Source organism: Bos indicus x Bos taurus, chromosome X, assembly GCF_003369695.1.
Source record: "Bos indicus x Bos taurus breed Angus x Brahman F1 hybrid chromosome X, Bos_hybrid_MaternalHap_v2.0, whole genome shotgun sequence".
Taxonomy (NCBI): domain Eukaryota; kingdom Metazoa; phylum Chordata; class Mammalia; order Artiodactyla; family Bovidae; genus Bos; species Bos indicus x Bos taurus.
Window position 1 is genome coordinate 71,441,920 of NC_040105.1, and position 20,616 is coordinate 71,462,535.

Sequence of the window (20,616 nt, forward strand, 5' to 3'; positions counted from 1 at the left end):
AGACAAGATGACTCATCATTTGCCAGTTTCCAGTAAGAGAGAAGAAATACAGCTCCACCCACCAGAACACCGACACAAGCTTCCTTAACCAAGAAACCTTGACAAGCCACCTGTACAAACCCACACAGAGCGAGGAAACGCCACAATAAAGAGAACTCCACAAACTGCCAGAATACAGAAAGGACACCCCAAACTCAGCAATTTAAACAACATGAAGAGACAGAGGAATACCCAGCAGATAAAGGAACAGGATAAATGCCCACCAAACCAAACAAAAGAGGAAGAGATAGGGAATCTACCTGATAATGATTTCTGAATAATGATAGTGAAATTGATCCAAAATCTTGAAATTAAAGTGGAATCACAGATAAATAGCCTGGAGACAAGGATTGAGAAGATGCAAGAAAGGTTTAACAAGGACCTAGAAGAAATAAAAAAGAGTCAATATATAATGAATAATGCAATAAATGAAATTAAAAACACTCTAGAGGCAACAAATAGTAGAATAACAGAGGCAGAAGATAGGGTTAGAGAATTAGAAGATAAAATGGTAGAAATAAATTAATCAGAGAGGATAAAAGAAAAACGAATTAAAAGAAATGAGGACAATCTCAGAGACCTCCAGGACAATATTAAACGCTACAACATTCGAATAATAGGGGTTCCAGAAGAAGAAGACAAAAAGAAAGACCATGAGAAAATACTTGAGGAGATAATAGTTGAAAACTTCCCTAAAATGGGGAAGGAAATAATCACCCAAGTTCAAGAAACCCAGAGAGTCCCAAACAGGATAAACCCAAGGCGAAACACCCCAAGACACATATTAATCAAATTAACAAAGATCAAACACAAAGAACAAATATTAAAAGCAGCAAGGGAAAAACAACAAATAACACACAAGGGAATTCCCATAAGGATAACAGTTGATCTTTCAATAGAAACTCTTCAAGCCAGGATGGAATGGCAAGACATACTTATAATGATGAAAGAAAATAACCTACAGTCCAGAATATTCTACCCAGTAAGGATTTCATTCGAGTATGAAGGAGAAATCAAAAGCTTCTCAGACAAGTAAAAGTTGAGAGAATTCAGCACCACCAAACCAGCTCTCCAGCAAATACTAAAGGATATTCTCTAGACAGGAAACACAAAAACGGTGTATAAATTCGAACCCAAAACAGTAAAGTAAATGGCAACGGGATCATACTTATCAGTAATTACCTTAAACGTAAATGGGTTGAATGCCCCAACCAAAAGACAAAGACTGGCTGAATGGATACAAAAACAAGACCCCTACATATGTTGTCTACAGGAGACCCACCTCAAAACAGGGGACACATACAGACTGAAAGTGAAGGGCTGGAAAAAGATTTTCCATGCAAATAGGGACCAAAAGGATTTTCCATGCAAATAGGGACCAAAAGAAAGCAGGAGTAGCAATACTCATATCAGATAAAATAGACTTTAAAACAAAGGCTGAAAAAGAGACAAAGAAGGTCACTACATAATGATCAAAGGATCAATCCAAGAAGAAGATATAACAATTATAAATATATATGCACCCAACCCGGGAGCACCACAGTATGTAAGACAAATGCTAACAAGTATGAAAGGAGAAATTAACAATAACACAATAATAGTGGGAGACTTTAATACCCCACTCACACCTATGGATAGATCAACTAAACAGAAAATTAACAAGGAAACACAAACTTTAAACGATACAATAGACCAGTTAGACCTAATTGATATCTATAGGACATTTCATCCCCAAACAATGAATTTCACCTTTTTCTCAAGCGCACATGGAACCTTCTCCAGGATAGATCACATCCTGGGCCATAAAGCTAGCCTTGGTAAATTCAAAAAAATAGAAATCATTCCAAGCATCTTTTCTGACCAAAATGCAGTAAGATTAGATCTCAATTACAGGAGAAAAACTATTAAAAATTCCAACATATGGAGGCTGAACAACACGCTGCTGAATAACCAACAAATCACAGAAGAAATCAAAAAAGAAATCAAAATTTGCATAGAAACGAATGAAAATGAAAACACAACCCAAAACCTGTGGGACACAGTAAAAGCAGTCCTAAGGGGAAAGTTCATAGCAATACAGGCATACCTCAAGAAACAAGAAAAAAGCCAAATAAATAACCTAACGCTACACCTAAAGCAACTAGAAAAGGAAGAAATGAAGAACCCCAGGGTTAGTAGAATGAAAGAAATCTTAAAAATTAGAGCAGAAATAAATGCAAAAGAAACAAAAGAGACCATAGCAAAAATCAACAAAGCCAAAAGCTGGTTCTTTGAAAGGATAAATAAAATGGACAAACCATTAGCCAGACTCATCAAGAAACAAAGGGAGAAAAATCAAATCAATAACATTAGAAATAAAAATGGAGAGATCACAACAGACAACACAGAAATACAAAGGATCATAAGAGACTACTATCAACAATTATATGACAATAAAATGGACAACGTGGAAGAAATGGACAAATTCTTAGAAAAGTACAACCTTCCAAAACTGGACCAGGAAGAAATAGAAAATATTAACAGACCCATCACAACTCGGAAATTGAAACTGTAATCAAAAATCTTCCAGCAAACAAAAGCCCAGGTCCAGACGGCTTCACAGCTGAATTCTACCAAAAATTTAGAGAAGAGCTAACACCTATCCTGCTCAAACTCTTCCAGAAAATTGCAGAGGAAGGTAAACTTCCAAACTCATTCTATGAGGCCACCATCACCCTAATACCAAAACCTGACAAAGATCCCACAAAAAAAGAAAACTACAAGCCAATATCACTGATGAACATAGATGCAAAAATCCTTAACAAAATTCTAGCAATCAGAATCCAACAACATATTAAAAAGATCATACACCATGACCAAGTGGGCTTTATCCCAGGGATGCAAGGATTCTTCAATATCCGCAAATCAATCAATGTAATACACCACACTGACAAATTGAAAAATAAAAACCATTGATTATCTCAATAGATGCAGAGAAAGCCTTTTACAAAATGCAACACCCATTTATGACAAAAACTCTCCAGAAAGCAGGAATAGAAGGAACATACCTCAACATAATAAAAGCTATATATGACAAACCCACAGCAAACATCATCCTCAATGGTGAAAAATTGAAAACATTTCCTCTAAAGTCAGGAACAAGACAAGGGTGCCCACTTTCACCATTACTATTCAACATAGTTTTGGAAGTTTTGGCCACAGCAATCAGAGCATCAAATGAAATAAAAGGAATCCAAATTGGAAAAGAAGAAGTAAAACTCTCACTATTTGCAGATGACATGATCCTCTACATAGAAAACCCTAAAGACTCCACCAGAAAATTACTAGAACTAATCAATGACTATAGTAAAGTTGCAGGATATAAAATCAACACACAGAAATCCCTTGCATTCCTATACACTAATAATGAGAAAACAGAAAGAGAAATTAAAGAAACAATTCCATTCACCATTGCAACGGAAAGAATAAAATACTTAGGAATATATCTACCTAAAGAAACTAACGACCTATATATAGAAAACTATAAAACACTGGTGAAAGAAATCAAAGAGGACACTAATAGATGGAGAAATATACCATGTTCATGGATTGGAAAAATCAATATAGTGAAAATGAGTATACTACCCAAAGCAATTTATAGATTCAATGCAATCCCCATCAAGCTACCAACAGTATTCTTCACAGAGCTAGAACGAATAATTTCAAAATTTGTATGGAAATACAAAAAACTTTGAATAGCCAAAGCGATCTTGAGAAAGAAGAATGGAACTGGAGGAATCAGCCTACCTGACTTCAGGCTCTACTACAAAGCCACAGTCATCAAGACAGTATGGTACTGGCACAAAGACAGAAATATCGATCAGTGGAACAAAATAGAAAGCCCAGATATAAATCCACGCACATATGGACACCTTATCTTTGACAAAGGAGGCAAGAATATACAATGGATTAAAGACAATCTCTTTAACAATTGGTGCTGGGAAAGCTGGTCAACCAGTTGTAAAAGAATGAAACTACACCACTTTCTAACACCATATACAAAAATATACTCAAAATGGATTAAAAATCTAAATGTAAGACCAGAAACTATAAAACTCCTAGAGGAGAACATAGGCAAAACACTCTCTGACATACATCACAGCAGGATCCTCTATGACCCACCTCCCAGAACATTGGAAATAAAAGCAAAAATAAACAAATGGGACCTAATTTACCTTAAAAGCTTCTGCACATCAAAGGAAACTATTAGAAAGGTGAAAAGACAGCCTTCAGATGGGGAGAAAATAATAGGAAATGAAGCAACTGACAAACAACTAATCTCAAAAATATACAAGCAACTCCTACAGCTCAACTCCAGAAAAATAAATGACCCAATCAAAAAATGGGCCAAGAACTAATTAGACATTTCTCCAAAGAAGACATACAGATGGCTAACAAACACACGAAAAGGTGCTCAACATCACTCATTATCAGAGAAATGCAAATCAAAACCACTATGAGGTACCATTTCACACCATTCAGAATGGCTGCAATCCAAAAGTCTACAAATAATAAATGCTGGAGAGGGTGTGGAGAAAAGGGAACCCTCTTACACTGTTGGTGGGAATGCAAACTAGTACAGCCTCTATGGAGAACAGTGTGGAGATTCCTTAAAAAACTGGAAATAGAACTGCCTTATGATCCAGCAATCCCACTGCTATGCATACACACTGAGGAAACCAGAAGGGAAAGAGACACATGTACCCCAATGTTCATCACAGCACTGTTTATAATAGCCAGGACATGGAAGCAACCTAGATGTCCATCAGCAGATGAATGGATAAGAAATCAGTGGTACATATACACAATGGAGTATTACTCAGCCATTAAAAAGAATACACTTGAATCAGTTCTAATGAGGTGGATGAAACTGGAGCCTATTATACAGAGTGAAGTAAGCCAGAAGGAAAAACACCAATACAGTATACTAACGCATATATATGGAATTTAGAAAGATGGTAACAATAACCCTGTGAATGAGACAGCAAAAGAGACACTGATATATAGAACAGTCTTATGGACTCTGTGGGAGAGGGAGAGGGTGGGAAGATTTGGGAGAATGGCACTGAGACATGTATAATCTCATGTATGAAATGAGTTGCCAGTCCAGGTTCGATGCACGATATTTGACGCTTGGGGCTAGTGCACTGGGATGACTCAGAGGGATGGTATGGGGAGGGAGGAGGGAGGAGGGTTCAGGATGGGGAACACACGTATACCTGTGGTGGAATCATTTTGATATTTGGCAAAGCTAATACAATTATGTAAAGTTTAAAAATTAAATAAAATTTTAAAAAAAAGAAAGAAAGTGAAAGTGGAGAGTGAAAAAGTTGGCTTAAAACTCAATATTCAGAAAATTAAGATCATGGCATCTGGTCCCACCACTTCATGGCAAATAGATGGGGAAACAGTGGAAACAGTGTCAGACTTTATTTTTATGGGCTCCAAAATCACTACAGATGGTGACTGCAGCCATGAAATTAAAGGACGCTTACCCCTTGGAAAGAAAGTTATGACCAACCTAGACAGCATATACAAAAGCAGAGACATTACTTTGCCAACAAAGGTTCATCTAGTCAAGACTATGGTTTTTCCTGTGGTCATGTATGGATGTGAGAGTTGGACTGTGAAGAAGGCTGAGCGCCGAAGAATTGATGCTTTTGAACTGTGGTGTTGGAGAAGACTCTTGAGAGTCCCTTGGACTGCAAGGAGGTCCAACCAGTCCATTCTGAAGGAGATCCGCCCTGGGATTTCTTTGGAAGGAATGATGCTAAAGCTGAAAGACCAGTACTTTGGCCACCTCATGCGAAGAATTGACTCATTGGAAAAGACTCTGATGCTGGGAGGGATTGCGGGCAGGAGGAGAAGGGGACGACAGAGGATGAGATGGCTGGATGGCATCGCTGACTCAATGGACGTGAGTCCGAGTGAACTCTGGGAGTTGGTGATCGACAGGAAGGCCTGGCGTGCTGTGATTCATGGGGTCGCAAAGAGTCGGACATGACTGAGTGACTGATCTGATTTGATCTGACCTGTGAAAAATACTGTTGGTGTTTGGATAGGTATTGCACTGAATCTATAGATTGCTTTGGGTAGTATACACTTTTTCACTATATTAATTCTTTTGATCCATGAATACGGTATATTTCTCCATCTACTAGTGTCCTCTTTGATTTCTTTCAGTAATGCTTTACAGTTTTCTATATATAGGTCTTTAATTTCTTTAAGTAGATATATTCCTAAGTTTTTTATTCTTTTCGTTGCAATGGTGAATGGAATTGTTTCCTTAATTTCTCTTTCTATTTTCTCATTATTAGTGTATAGGAATGCAAGGGACTTCTGTGTGTTGATTTTATATCCTGCCACTTTACTATATTCATTGATTAGCTCTAGTACTTTTCTGGTGGAGTCTTTAGGGTTCTGTATGTAGAGGATCATGTCATCTGCAAACAGTGATATCTTTACTTCTTCTTTCCAAATTGGATTCCCTTTATTTCCTTTTCTGCTCTGATTGTTATGGCCAAAACTTCCAAAACTATGTTGAATAGTCGTGGTGAATGTGGGCATCCTTGTCTTGTTCCTGACTTTAGGGGAAATGCTTTCAATTTTTCACCATTGAGAATAGTGTTCGCTGTGGGTTTGTCATATATAGCTTTAATTATGTTAAAGTATGCTCCTCCTATTCTTGCTTTCTGGAGAGTTTTTATCATAAATGGATGTTGAGTTTAATCAAAGGCTTTTTCTGAATCTATTGAGATAATCATATGGCTTTTATTTTTCAATTTGTTAATGTGGTGTATTACATTGATTGATTTGTGGATATTGAAGAATCCTTGCATCCCTGGGATAAAGCCCACTTGGTCATGGTGTATGATCTATTTAATACGTTGTTGGATTCTGATTGCTAGAATTTTGTTAGGGATTTTTGCATCTTTGTTCATCAGTGATATTGGCCTGTAGTTTTCTTTTTTTGTGGCATCTTTGTCAGGTTTTGGTATTAGGGTGATGGTGGCCTCATAGAATGAGTTTGGAAGTTTACCTTCCTCTGCAATTTTCTGGAAGAGTTTGAGCAGGATAGGTGTTAGCTCTTCTATAAATTTTTGTAGAATTCAGCTGTGAAGCCGTCTGGACCTGGGCTTTTATTTGCTGGAAGATTTCTGATTACAGTTTCAATTTCCATGCTTGTGATAGGTCTGTTAAGATTTTCTATTTCTTTCTGGCTCGGTTTTGGAAAGTTGTAGTTTTCTATTAACTTGTCCATTTCTTCCACGTTGTCCATTTTATTTGCATATAATTGCTGATAGTAGTCTCTTATGATCCTTTGTATTTCTGTGTTGTCTGTTGTGATCTCTCAATTTTCATTTCTAATGTTATTGATTTGATTTTTCTCCCTTTGTTTCTTGATGAGTCTGGCTAATGTTTTGTCAATTTTACTTATCCTCTCAAAGAATCAGCTTTTGGCTTTGTTGATTTTTGCTATGATCTCCTTTGTTTCTTTTGCATTTATTTTTGCCCTAATTTTTAAGATTTCTTTCCTTCTACTAACCCTGGGGTTCTTCATTTCTTCCTTTTCTAGTTGCTTTAGGTGTAGAGTTAGGTTATTTATTTGACTTTTTTCTTGTTTCTTGAGGTATGCCTGTATTGCTATGAACTTTCCCCTTAGGACTGCTTTTACAGTGTCCCATAGGTTTTGGGTTGTTGTGTTTTCATTTTCTTTCACTTCTATGCATTTTTTTAATTTCTTTTTTGATTTCTTCTGTGATTTGTTGGTTATTCAGCAGCATGTTGTTCAGGCTCCATATGTTGGAATTTTTAATATTTTTTCTCCTGTGATTGAGATCTAATCTTACTGTATTGTGGTCAGAAAAGATGTTTGGAATGATTTCAATTTTTTTGAATTTATCAAGGCTAGATTTATGGGCTAGCATGTGATCTATCCTGGAGAAGGTTCCATGTGCGCTTGAGAAAAAGGTGAAATTCATTGGGGATGAAATGTCCTATAGATATGAATTAGGTCTAACTGGTCTACTGTATCAGAAAAAGTTTGTGTTTCTTGGTTAATTTTCTGTATAGTTGATCTATCCATAGGTGTGAGTGGGATATTAAAGTCTCCCATTATTATTGTGTTATTGTTCATTTCCCCTTTCATTATTGTTAGCATTTGTCTTATATATTGCAGTGCTCCTATATTGGGTGCATATATATTTACAATTGTTATATCTTCTTCTTGGATTGATCCTTTGATCATTATGTAGTGTCCTTCCTTGTCTCTTTTTACAGCCTTTGTTTTAAAGTCTATTTTATCTGATATGAGTATTGCTACTCCTATTTTCTTTTGATCTCTATTTGCATGGAATAACTTTTTCCAGCCCTTCACTTTCAGCCTGTGTGTGTCCCCTGTTTTGAGGTGGGTCTCTTGTAGACAACATATGTAGTGGTCTTGTTTTTGTATCCATTCAGCCGGTCTTTGTCTTTTGGTTGGGGCATTCAACCCATTTACGTTTAAGGTAATTGTTAATAAGTATGATCCCATTGCCATTTACTCTACAGTTTTGGGTTCGAGTTTATACATCGTTTTTGTGTTTCCTGTCTAGAGAATATCCTTTAGCATTTCTTGAAGAGCTCGTTTGGTGGTGCTGAATTCTCTCAGCTTTTGCTTGTCTGTAAAGCTTTTGATTTCTCCTTTATATTTGAATGAGATCCTTGCTGGGTACAGTAATCTGGGCTGTAGATTATTTTCTTTCATCAATTTAATTATGTCTTGCCATTCCCTCCCGGCCTGAAGAGTTTCTATTGAAAGATTAGCTGTTATCTTTATGGGAATCCCCTTGTGTGTTATTTGTTGTTTTTCCCTTGCTGCTTTTAATATTTGTTCTCTGTGTTTGATCTTTGTTAATTTGATTAATATGTGTCTTGGGGTGTTTCACCTTGGGTTTATCCTGTTTGGGACTCTCTGGGTTTCTTGAACTTGGGTGATTATTTCCTTCCCCATTTTAAGGAACTTTTCAACTATTATCCCCTCAAGTGTTTTCTCATGGTCTTTCTTTTTGTCTTCTTCTTCTGGGACTCCTATGATTCGAATGTTGTGTTGTTTAATATTGTCCTGGAGGTCTCTGAGATTGTCCTCATTTCTTTTAATTAATTTTTCTTTTTTCCTCTCTGATTCATTTATTTCTACCATTCTATCTTCTATTTTGCTATTCCTATCTTCTGCCTCTATTAGTCTACCATTTTTGCCTCCAGAGTGTTTTTGATCGCATTTATTGCATTATTCATTACATATCCACTCTTTTTTATTTCTTCTAGGTCCTTGTTAAACCTTTCTTGCATTTTCTCAATCCTTGCCTCCAGTCTATTTATCTGTGATTCCATTTTTATTTCAAGATTTTGGATCATTTTCACTATCATTATTTGGAATTCTTTATCAGGTAGATTCCCTATCTCTTCCTCCTTTGTTTGGTTTGGTGGGCATTTATCTTGTTCCTTTACCTGCTGGGTATTCCTCTGTCTCTTCATCTTGTTTATATTGCTGAGTTTCAGGTGGCCTTTCTGTATTCTGGCAGTTTGTGGAGTTCTCTTTATTATGGAGTTTCCTCAGTGTGGGTGGGGTTGTATCAGTGGCTTGTAAAGGTTTCTTGTTTAGGGAAACTTGTGTTGGTGTTCTGGTCAGTGGAGCTGTATTTCGTCTCTCTGGAGTGCAATGAAGTGTCTAGTAACAAGTTATGAGATATCAATGGATTTGGAGTGACTTTGGGCAGCCTGTATATTGAAGCTCAGGGCTGTGTTCCTATGTTGCTGGAGAATTTGCGTGCTATGTCTTGCTCTGGAACTTGTTGTCCCTTGTGCGGTGCTTGGTTTCAGTGTAGGTATGGAGGCGTTTGATGAGCTCCTATCACTTAATGTTCCCTGGAGTCAGGTATTCTATGATGTTCTCAGGATTTGGACTTAAGCCTCCTACTTCTGGTTTTCAGTCTTATTTTTACAGTAGTCTCAAGACTTCTATACAGCACCACTGATAAAACATCTAGCTTAAAGATGAAAAGTTTCTCCATAGTGAGGGACACCCAGAGAGGTTCACATAGTTACATGGAGAAGAAAAGAGGGAGGAGGGAGTTAGAGGTGACCCAAATGAAATGAGGTGGAATCCAAAGAGGACAGAGCAAGCTAGTCAGTAATCACTTCTTTATGTGCACTCCACAGTCTGGAGTGCTCAGAGATGTTCATGGAGTTATACAGAAAAGCAAAGAGGGAGGAAGAAGACAGAGAAGGCTAGGAGGATAAAAGGGAGGAATGAAAAGGAGAGAGACAGATCCAGCCAGTAATCAGTTCCCTAAGTGTCCTCCACAGTCGGGAATACACAGAGATTCACAGAGTTGGGTAGAGAAGAGAAGGGGGAGGGAGGAGACAGAGGAGACCTAGTGGAGAGAAAGGAGAGTCCAAAGGGGGAGAGAGCAGTCAAGCCAGTAATCTCACTCCCATGTAAAAATAGGTACTGAAGATTGGGTTCTTAAAGGTAAAAAATTGATAACAAATACCAAAAAGCAAGTATTAAAATTCTAGAGTAGAGGTTAGATTTTCAAAAATACAATATTAAAGAAAGAAGAAGAAGTTAAAAAAAGTCAAAAAAGTTATTTTAAAATACCTATACATATGAAGTTGGCTTTAAAAAATAGTATTTTTTTTTTTTGAAAAGTAATCAGATCACATCAGATCAGTCACTCAGTCGTGTCCGACTCTTTGCGACCCCATGAATCGCAGCACGCCAGGTCTCCCTGTCCATCACCAACTCCCGGAGTTCACTGAGACTCACGTCCATCGAGTCAGTGATGCCATCCAGCCATCTCATCCTCCGTCGTCCCCTTCTCCTCCTGCCCCCAATCCCACCCAGCATCAGAGTCTTTTCCAATGAGTCAACTCTTCACATGAGGTGGCCAAACTACTGGAGTTTCAGCTTTAGCATCATTCCTTCCAAAGAAATCCCAGGGCTGATCTCCTTCAGAATGGACTGGTTGGACCTCCTTGCAGTCCAAGGGACTCTCAAGAGTCTTAGCCAACACCACAGTTAAAAAGCATCAATTCTTCAGCGCTCAGCCTTCTTCACAGTCCAACTCTCACATCCATACATGACCACAGGAAAAACCACAGCCTTGACTAGACAAACCTTTGTTGGCAAAGTAATGTCTCTGCTTTTCAGTATGCTATCTAGGTTGGCCATAACTTTCCTTCCAAGAAGTAAGCGTCTGTTAATTTCATGGCTGCAGTCACCATCTGCAGTGATTTTGGAGCCCATAAAAATAAAGTCTGACACTGTTTCCACTGTTTCCCCATCTATTTCCCATGAAGTTGTGGGACCGGTTGCCATGATCTTCATTTTCTGAATGTTGAGCTTTAAGCCAAATTTTTCATTCTCCACTTTCACTTTCATCAAGAGGCTTTTTAGTTCCTCTTCACTTTCTGCCATAAGGGTGGTGTCATCTGCATATCTGAGGTTATTGATATTTCTCCCGGCAATCTTGATTCCAGTTTGTGTTTCTTCCAGTCCAGCATTTCTCATGATGTACTCTGAATATAAGTTAAATAAACAGGGGGACAATATACAGCCTTGACGAACTCCTTTTCCTATTTGGAACCAGTCTGTAGTTCCATGCCCAGGTCTAACTGTTGCTTCCTGACCTGCATACAAATTTCTCAAGAGGCAGATCAGGTGGCCTGGTATGCCCATGTCTTTCAGAATTTTCCACAATTTTTTTGTGATCCACACAGTCAAAGGCTTTGGCATAGTCAATAAAGCAGAAATAGATGTTTTTCTGGAACTCTCTTGCTTTTTCTATGATCCAGCGGATGTTGGCAATTTGATCTCTGATTCCTCTGCCTTTTCTAAAACCAGCTTGAACATCAGGAAGTTCACGGTTCACATATTGCTAAAGCCTGGCTTGGAGAATTTTGAGCATTACTTTACTAGCGTGTGAGATGAGTGCAATCGTGTGGTAGTTTGAGCATTCTTTGGTATTGCCTTTCTTTGGAATTGGAAGAAAACTGACCTTTTCCAGTCCTGTGGCCACTGCTGAGTTTCCCAAATTAGCTGGCATATTGAGTGCAGCACTTTCACAGCATCATCTTTCAGGATTTGGAATAGCTCAACTGGAATTCCATCACCTCCACTAGCTTTGTTCGTAGTGATGCTTTCTAAGGCCCACTTGACTTCACATTCCAGGATGTCTGACTCTAGGTCAGTGATCATACCATTGTGATCATCTGGGTCGTGAAGATCTTTTCTGTACAGTTCTTCTGTGTATTCTTGCCATCTCTTCTTAATATCTTCTGCTTCTGTTAGGTCCATACCATTTCTGTCCTTTATCGAGCCCATCTTTGCATGAAATGTTCCTTTGGTATCTCTGATTTTTCTTGAAGAGATCTTTAGTCTTTCCCATTCTGTTGTTTTTCTCTATTTCTTTGCATTGATCGCTGAAGAAGGCTTCCTTATCTCTTCTTGCTATTCTTTGGAACTCTGCATTCACATGTTTATATCTTTCCTTTTCTCCTTTGCTTTTCGCTTCTTTTCTTTTCACAGCTATTTGTAAGCCCTCCCCAGACAGCCATTTTGCTTTTTTGCATTTCTTTTCTATGGGAATGGTCTTGATCCCTGTCTCCTGTACAATGTCACGAACCTCATTCCATAGTTCATCAGGCACTCTATGTATCAGATCTAGGCCCTTAAATCTATTTCTCACTTCATATCTCTACACACAAAAAAGAAGAACTTGAAGATAGGCCATGTATTCATGCATCAATTCAAATATATCTTTTCTTATTACTCAAACATATTTTTTCACATATATCACTCATCTTCGTCACTCTTATCCAAATGGGAATAGAGTTGTATTAGGTTTACTGAGATGAACATCCATATGTTTCTCGTTCAATTAGCTCATTTTAGATTCTAACTCTTGCTTTTAAAACTTTAAATAGCTGCTGTATTTCCTTCCTCTTCCATCAGTGTAATGAAATAATATTTTTATTTGAACTTGCTTATTTTAGCTAACTACATAAGTAGAAAAGTATTCTTAAAACTTTCATGAGTTGGGGAATGGGGAGAGCACTGAGAATATTATCACTTAATGATCACCGTAATCTTATGCGGAATTCTGGGGCGAAAGTATCCAATACATTATCAAATGTATTTCTCTTTCTTAGCATGAAGTGAGGTGACCAGATATGCTAGATTAGCTAGAAGTCTCCATTTTTGTTTTTGTTGTTGCAGTTGGCTGCCTTTGAATGACATTTGAAATTTGTAGCTAACAGCTAAATGGATTTTGGCAGGAACCAAAACACTTGACCCAGGAAAGAATTTGGGATGAACATTCAGTGAGAAAAGGAAGACAATTGATTCACTGTGTGATTGACAAGACATTTAAACGAACAAACAAGAGTGAATGAGAATCAAGAAGCAAAGAAAAATCAGTTTGAAAATTATTTGAAAGTGATATCTAAATTAAGGATTTTTATTTCTACCAATGATATTTTTCACAGAACTAGAACAAATAACGTCACAATCTATATGGAAACACACACAAAAAAAAACTTGAATAGACAAAGCAATCTTGAGAAAGAAGAATGGAACAGGAGGAATCAACTTTCCTGACTTTAGACTATACTACAAAGCTGCAGTCATCAAGGCAGTATGGTACTGGCACAAAGACATAAATATAGATCAATGGAGCAAAATAGAAAGCCCAGAGATAAATCCATGCACCTATGGACACCTTATCTTTGACAAAGAAGGCAAAAATATATTATGAAGAAAAGACAATCTCTTTAAAAAGTGGTGCTGGGAAAACTGGTCAACCACTTGTAAAAGAATGAAACTAGAACACGTTCTAATACCATACACAAAAATAAACTCAAAATGTGTTGAAGATCTAAATATAAGCCCAGAAACTATAAAACTCTTAGAGGAAAACATAAGCAGAACTCTCTCTGACATAAATCACAGGGCGATCCTCTATGACCTACCTCCCAGAGTAATGAAAATTTTAAAAAACATGAGACCTAATTAAACTTAAAAGCTTTAGCACCACAAAGTAATCTAAAAGCAAAGTTAAAAGGGAGCCTTCAGAATGGGAGAAAATAATAGCAAATGAAAGAACTGACAGGGAACTAATCTCCAAAATATAAAAGCAGCTCATACAGCTCAATACCAGAAAAATGAACAACCCAGTCAAAAAGTGGGCCAAAGAACTAAACAGACAATTCTACAAAGAAGACAGATGGATAATGAACACAAGGAAAATGCTCAACATCACTCATTATCATAGAAATGCAAATCAAAACCACAATGAAGTACCATCTCAGGCCGGTCAGAATGGTTGCCATCAAAAAGTCTACAAAAAATAAATGATGAAAAAAAAAAATGAGGGAGAGGGTGTGGAGAAAAGGGAAACCTCTTACACTGTTGGTGAGAATGCAAACTGGTATAGCCACTATGGAGAATAGTGTGGATGCACCTTAAAAAACTGGAAATAGAACTGCCATATGACCCATCAATCCCACTGCTGGGCATACACACTGTGGAAACCAGAATTGAAAGAGACATGTGTACCCCAATGTTCATTGCAGCACTGTTTACAATAGCTGGGACATGAAGGCAACCTAGATATCCATCAGCAGATGAATGAATAAGGAAGTTGTGGTACATTTACACAATGGAATATTACTCAGCTATAAAAAAAAGAATGCATTTGAGTCACTTCTCATGAGGTGGATGCAACTGGAACCTATTATACGGAGTGAAGGAAGTCAGAAAACGAAACACAAATACAGTATATTAAGACATATATATGGAATTTAGAAAGATGGTAACAATGATCTTATATTCAAAGCAGCAAAATAAACACAGATGTAAAGAAGAGACTTTTGGACTACGTAGCAGAAGGCAAGGGTGAGATGATTTAAGAGAATAACATTGAACCATATATATCACATATGTAAATTAGATAACCAGTGCAATTCATTGCATGAAGCAGGACACTCAAACCGGTGCTCTGGGACACCCCAGAGGGATGGGGTGGTGAGGGAGAAGGCAGGAGCATTCAGGATGGGAGGACACATGTGCACCCATGGCTAATTCCTTTTAATATATGGCAAAAACCACCATGATACTGCAAAGTAATTATCCTCCAATTAAAATTATAAATTAATTTAAAAAATTCTTAAATCATTCCCCTTCTTGGTTCTCAGGTTTATCATTTTAAAAATAAGGGGAATTAAATAGTTCTGAGGTCCTCTAAGGTCCCTGGGTCGGGAAGATCCCTTGGAGAAAGAAATGGCAACCCACTCCAGGATTCTTGCCTGGAGAACCCCATGGATGGAGGAGCCTGGTGGGCTACAGTCCATGGGGTTGCAAAGAGTCAGACACGACTGAGCAACTTAACTTTAACTAAAGGTCTTCTCTAGTTATAAAGCATTGTGATTCAAAGTTTAAGATTTGAGAGTTTGGTTCAAGATGGCAGAGTAGAAGAATGCACCTTCATCTTCTCCTAGCTAGCTGTTGAACAACCATCAACAGGAGGACACTGGGATCTACCAAAACAAAAAGATACCCATGATCAAGGACAAAGTGGAAACCAGAACAACATTGTAGGAGGGGCCCGATCACAATAAAATTAAATTCCACACCCACTGCATGGGCAACCCACAAGCTGAACAATAATACAAAAGAAGTTCTCGCACTGTTGTGAAGATTCTGAGCTCCACATTAAGATTCCCAGCCTGGAGATTGTGCAAAAGGACTAGAAATCCCCAGGGAATCTGAGTTTGATGGCCAGTGGGATTGGATTGCAAAACTTCCACAGGACTGGGGGAAACAGAGACTTCACTTTTGGAGAGCAAAAACAAGTTTTGTGTGCACCAGGACCCAAAGGAAGGGAGAAGTGTCCCCACAGAAGACTGAGCCTCACCTACCAATGAATGTTGGAGGTATGGGTCGGTAGCAGTGGCTCCCCATGGGGATGGAGGCACTAGCAGCAACAGTCCTGGGTGATGCCCCTGGTATATGCCTTCTTGGAGATTTCCACTAACCCTACTATGCACTCCAGGGCAGGGTCACCTCAGGGTAAATGGCTATTTGAGGGAAGGAGTGCAGCCCCACCCATCAGCAGACAATTGGATTACAGTTTTACTGGGCACATCCTTGCCAACCAGAGTGAAACCCAGACTGAGGCCTTCCCATCAGGAAAATTTAACAAACCTCTTAGCCTCATCCTCATCCTGCAACCACTGGACAACCCCTAAAACAAAGAATTATCCAATTCCAAATGTCAATAGTGCTTAGAGAACTCTGGTTTAGTGCATCTTGACCTCAACCTTTGCTTACCTCCACTTTAACATATCCTGACTAGAGGGAGAAAGGTCACGTCCTTAAGTACTCCCAAAATAAGTCCATACTGCTGTGTATCCTGAAGAAGGCAATGGCACCCCACTCCAGTACTCTTGCCTGGAAAATCCCGTGGATGGAGGAGCCTGGTAGGCTGCAGTCCATAGGGTCGCTAGGAGTCGGACATGACTGAGTGACTTCACTTTCACTTTTCATTTTCATGCATTGGAGAAGGAAATGGCAACCCACTCCAGTGTTCTTGCCTGGAGAATCCCGGGGACGGGGAGCCTGATAGGCTGCTATCTATGGGGTCACACAGAGTCAGACATGACTGAAGCGACTTAGCAGCAGCAGCAGCAGCAGCAGCTGTATATCCACATTTACTTGCATCGTTTAATGCTGTTTACCAAGTAAAAAGTCTCATATTTTAAGGTTTAGTTTCTAGTAAAAGGGATACGATAATATTACTGAATGTCCCTAATCAAAGACCATGCAAATGAATACCTTAACTCTGTAGAAATCCTTGAAGATCTTTAGGGCTTCATAGACTTGTGTTTATCTATTATAACACCTCAGTAATATGTATAAGGACACCTGAATTATTTTTGCAAATGTTTTACCAAACTAAGTAGGGAAACAGTTGTCTTTGGCATTCTTTATTAATCTCTCCTTTCTTGCTTGGTCCTCTAATTCATTCTCTTCATATTTGTCTTAAAACATTGACTTTTGCCTTATTTCTTTCCTCCAACTCTTCTAGGAGGAGGCAAAATTTCCTGTCCCATAATCGTGTTTTTGTCAAGTACCCAGATCTGATCCAGAAAATAAGGACATAAAGGTGAAATATGAGACTATCCCAGCCAATTTTTAATGTTCACAAACCTCATTATACCATGTCACTAATTTATTCAAATCTTTGCTTAATTTTACTTTTGTAGATTAGGACAGCAGTTTTCCTAAGTTTGGCTTAGAAACCAAGGTTTGCTTATTCTGGTTTAGTCATCAGTTACATCACTGTTTAAATGATAGTGGTGTGAGGAAAGGTTTTTTAGAGACTCATTCATTTTTCTATCCCCTACATAATTTATTAAAATATTTTGCATGTGAAAGGGTTAGCAATGTTCAATTAATTGAATTGAACTTCTTTGTTTGATAAGCTTCAAACATAGCATAGTTTCATGTCAGTCTCACTAGTGATACACAACACTAACAAAGTGAGAAGCACATATAATAAATGCATGAACAATCAGAGACAGAAGATGGCATATCCTATTGGGAACAGACAGATTAAGAAACACTTAAAGGATAAAGTAATTAAATAATCTTTTCAGCACTGATATTTGAACACTCTTCAGTAGAAATTGTAGAATGTTAAAGATGGAAGATAACTTAGTCCAGTCGTTTCATTTGCACATTTGAAATTTTATGTCCAGTAATGAAAGTGATCAGCAAAAAAATCACCTAGAGACCCTTACACTAAATGCAACATGACAAAAAATATGTCACACTTTTAGAAACAAAAGGTATGCCGTATAGTCATTCAGAGCTATTTCATATATATTCACAGGCTAGTTCACCAGCTTGAGTTTGGAGAGCCTGTTCCATGGATGATACATGTTAAATCTGTTGTCATCTCCCCATTTGCTCACCTCAGGTGCTAAGTTAGGAAACAAAGACTTGGAAACTTTTTGTTGTATTTCCTTTCTGCCTATAGAATTGTGAGCTTGTCCTCTCAAGCTCCTGGTTGGAGCATGGTGAATCAATGGAATTGCAGTATTTCTATTTAGATAGTTATATGGTAGACTTCTGGGATTCCCTGGTGGCTCAGATGGCAAAGAATCTGCCTGCCATGCAGAAGACCTGGGTTCTATTTCTGGCTCAGGAAAAGCCCCTGGAGTAGAGAATGTCAACTCATTCCAATAATCTTACCATGGATAGAGGATCTTGGTGGGCTAAGTCCATGGTGTCACAGAGTCAGACACGACTGAGAGACTAACAACACACATACACACACACACACACTATTGTACATTTCTAACATTCATTGTCTACTTCCATTCACTAATTAATATGTATCCCCAAAGTACCAGAACATGATATGTTTTAGAATCCTTAGAATCTTTCACATTTTTAATCACAGTTTAGAAACATGTTAAATGTCATAAAGTAAATCTGTCTTTTCTAGCTCTCTCACCTGCCAAATATTAGAATATTCTCTACTATATTTGTCAGATGATAGTGATGGTGATGTGGGTAGGATAACTGATTACTCTGGAACATTATTTATATTTTAAGTTATTCTTTCTCTTATTTCTTTTGTCTCCAGAATTATTTCAGGCCCCATAGTACCTGAATATTACATCTTAGAAAATGTCAGGCAACTGAGAAGGGTCACATATATTTACTTCCACTTTCTCTATATATTTTGACGATTTTGGTTATCCTTCACTTGTTAATGTCAAGCCCCTAAGTGAGTTTATAACCTACAATACTCTTAGAGTTATAATTGTTGAAACTATTCAGGTATTAGACATCTAGAAGTCATGAAAGCTCCCAAAATAGCATATATTTCTGTCATCCTTTATATATAAGTAAGTTATATTGGCATAAGGGTCATATAATAGCAGCAGAAACTCATGAATAATGATCATTTTAGGAGAAGCAAATAGGCCTTTAGGAATGATCCAAGACTGTATACTATAAACTTTAATAAAAGTACACAACTGCTTCTTCAATTATTAGAATATTTCAATATCATCAACTAGTCATGGACAAAATAGATATTTGTTTAAATCATAACAACATGCAGACTAATTTTTTTCCATATAATGGTATTAAACAAAACCCCCAAAGATATCAACATGATGGTGGTTCTACTACAGAGACTGCCCTGGAAATGTAACCTTAATTAAAATAAAATTTTAAATGCATAAAAGTTCACCAGTCATTATATACATTTAAAAATATATTATTCACTTTTAACTCTTAGATTGCTTTATATTATATTCCTTGGGTTTTTCTTGGGAACAATCCTGTTTAGGACTTCAAGTTGCTTAGAATATAATAAAAGCTGGAAAGAGTCATAAGAAATTCTCTTGTCTGGTCTTCTGCATTGAAGCAGGCAAGGTTTGACAAAGAAGTCTGTTCTGATTGGTCTTGACAGTTTAACTCTAGATCACCAAGAATGATTAAATATAAAGACAGTTCTGATTGGTCTTGACAGTATAACTCTAGATCACCAAGAATGATTAAATGAACTATCATATAAAGACATTAACTATATTCTAAGGAGTTTTAGTTGTATCTTGGTATTATAGGCACCACTAGGTACTTAAATTACCTTATTTAATCCTTGTTATAAACTTTTGGTATAAGTACAATTATTATTTTCATTTTTCATAGAAAGAAAACAATGATTGAAGAGGCTAAACACAACACAAAATCACAAATCAACAAAACGAAGATTCAAACATACATCTGCCTCCAAAGCTAATTTTACTATACTATATCTTATTTTTGCTTCCTTATCCAGAATGACCAAAGAGTTTTTTACTGGATTGTAGAGTAGGGATAAGAATAATTGAAAAACTGAACCAGTTTCTTTGGGCATTCCATAAGATCAGCTGAGTAGGTTATTTGCCTTAATAGAATATCTTAGTTCCAGTTTGAATCTTGAGTTTTGACTGGATGAAATCCTTATTATGATTCTGTTTTAGTAATATGAACAAATATTGAATAAATTATCAAATATAATTTTCATATCCATCAGTTCAGTCAGTTCAGTTCAATCACTCAGTCGTGTACGACTCTTTGTGAAGCCGTGAATCACAGGACGCCAGGCCTCCCTGTCCATCACCAACTCGCGGAGTTTACTCAAACTCATGTCCATTGAGTCGGTGATGCCATCAAGTCATCTCATTCTCTGTCGTCCCCTTCTCCTCCTCGCCCCAACTCCTTCCAGCATCAGTGTCTTTTCCAACGAGTCAACTCTTCGCACGAGGTAGCCAAAGTATTGGAGTCTCAGCTTTAGCATCAGTCCTTCAAATGAATACCCAGGACTGAACTCCTTTAGAATGGACTGGTTGGAACTCCTGGAAGTCCAAGGGACTCTCAAGAGTCTTCTCCAACACCACAGTTTGAAAGCATCACTTCACAGTCCAACTCTCACA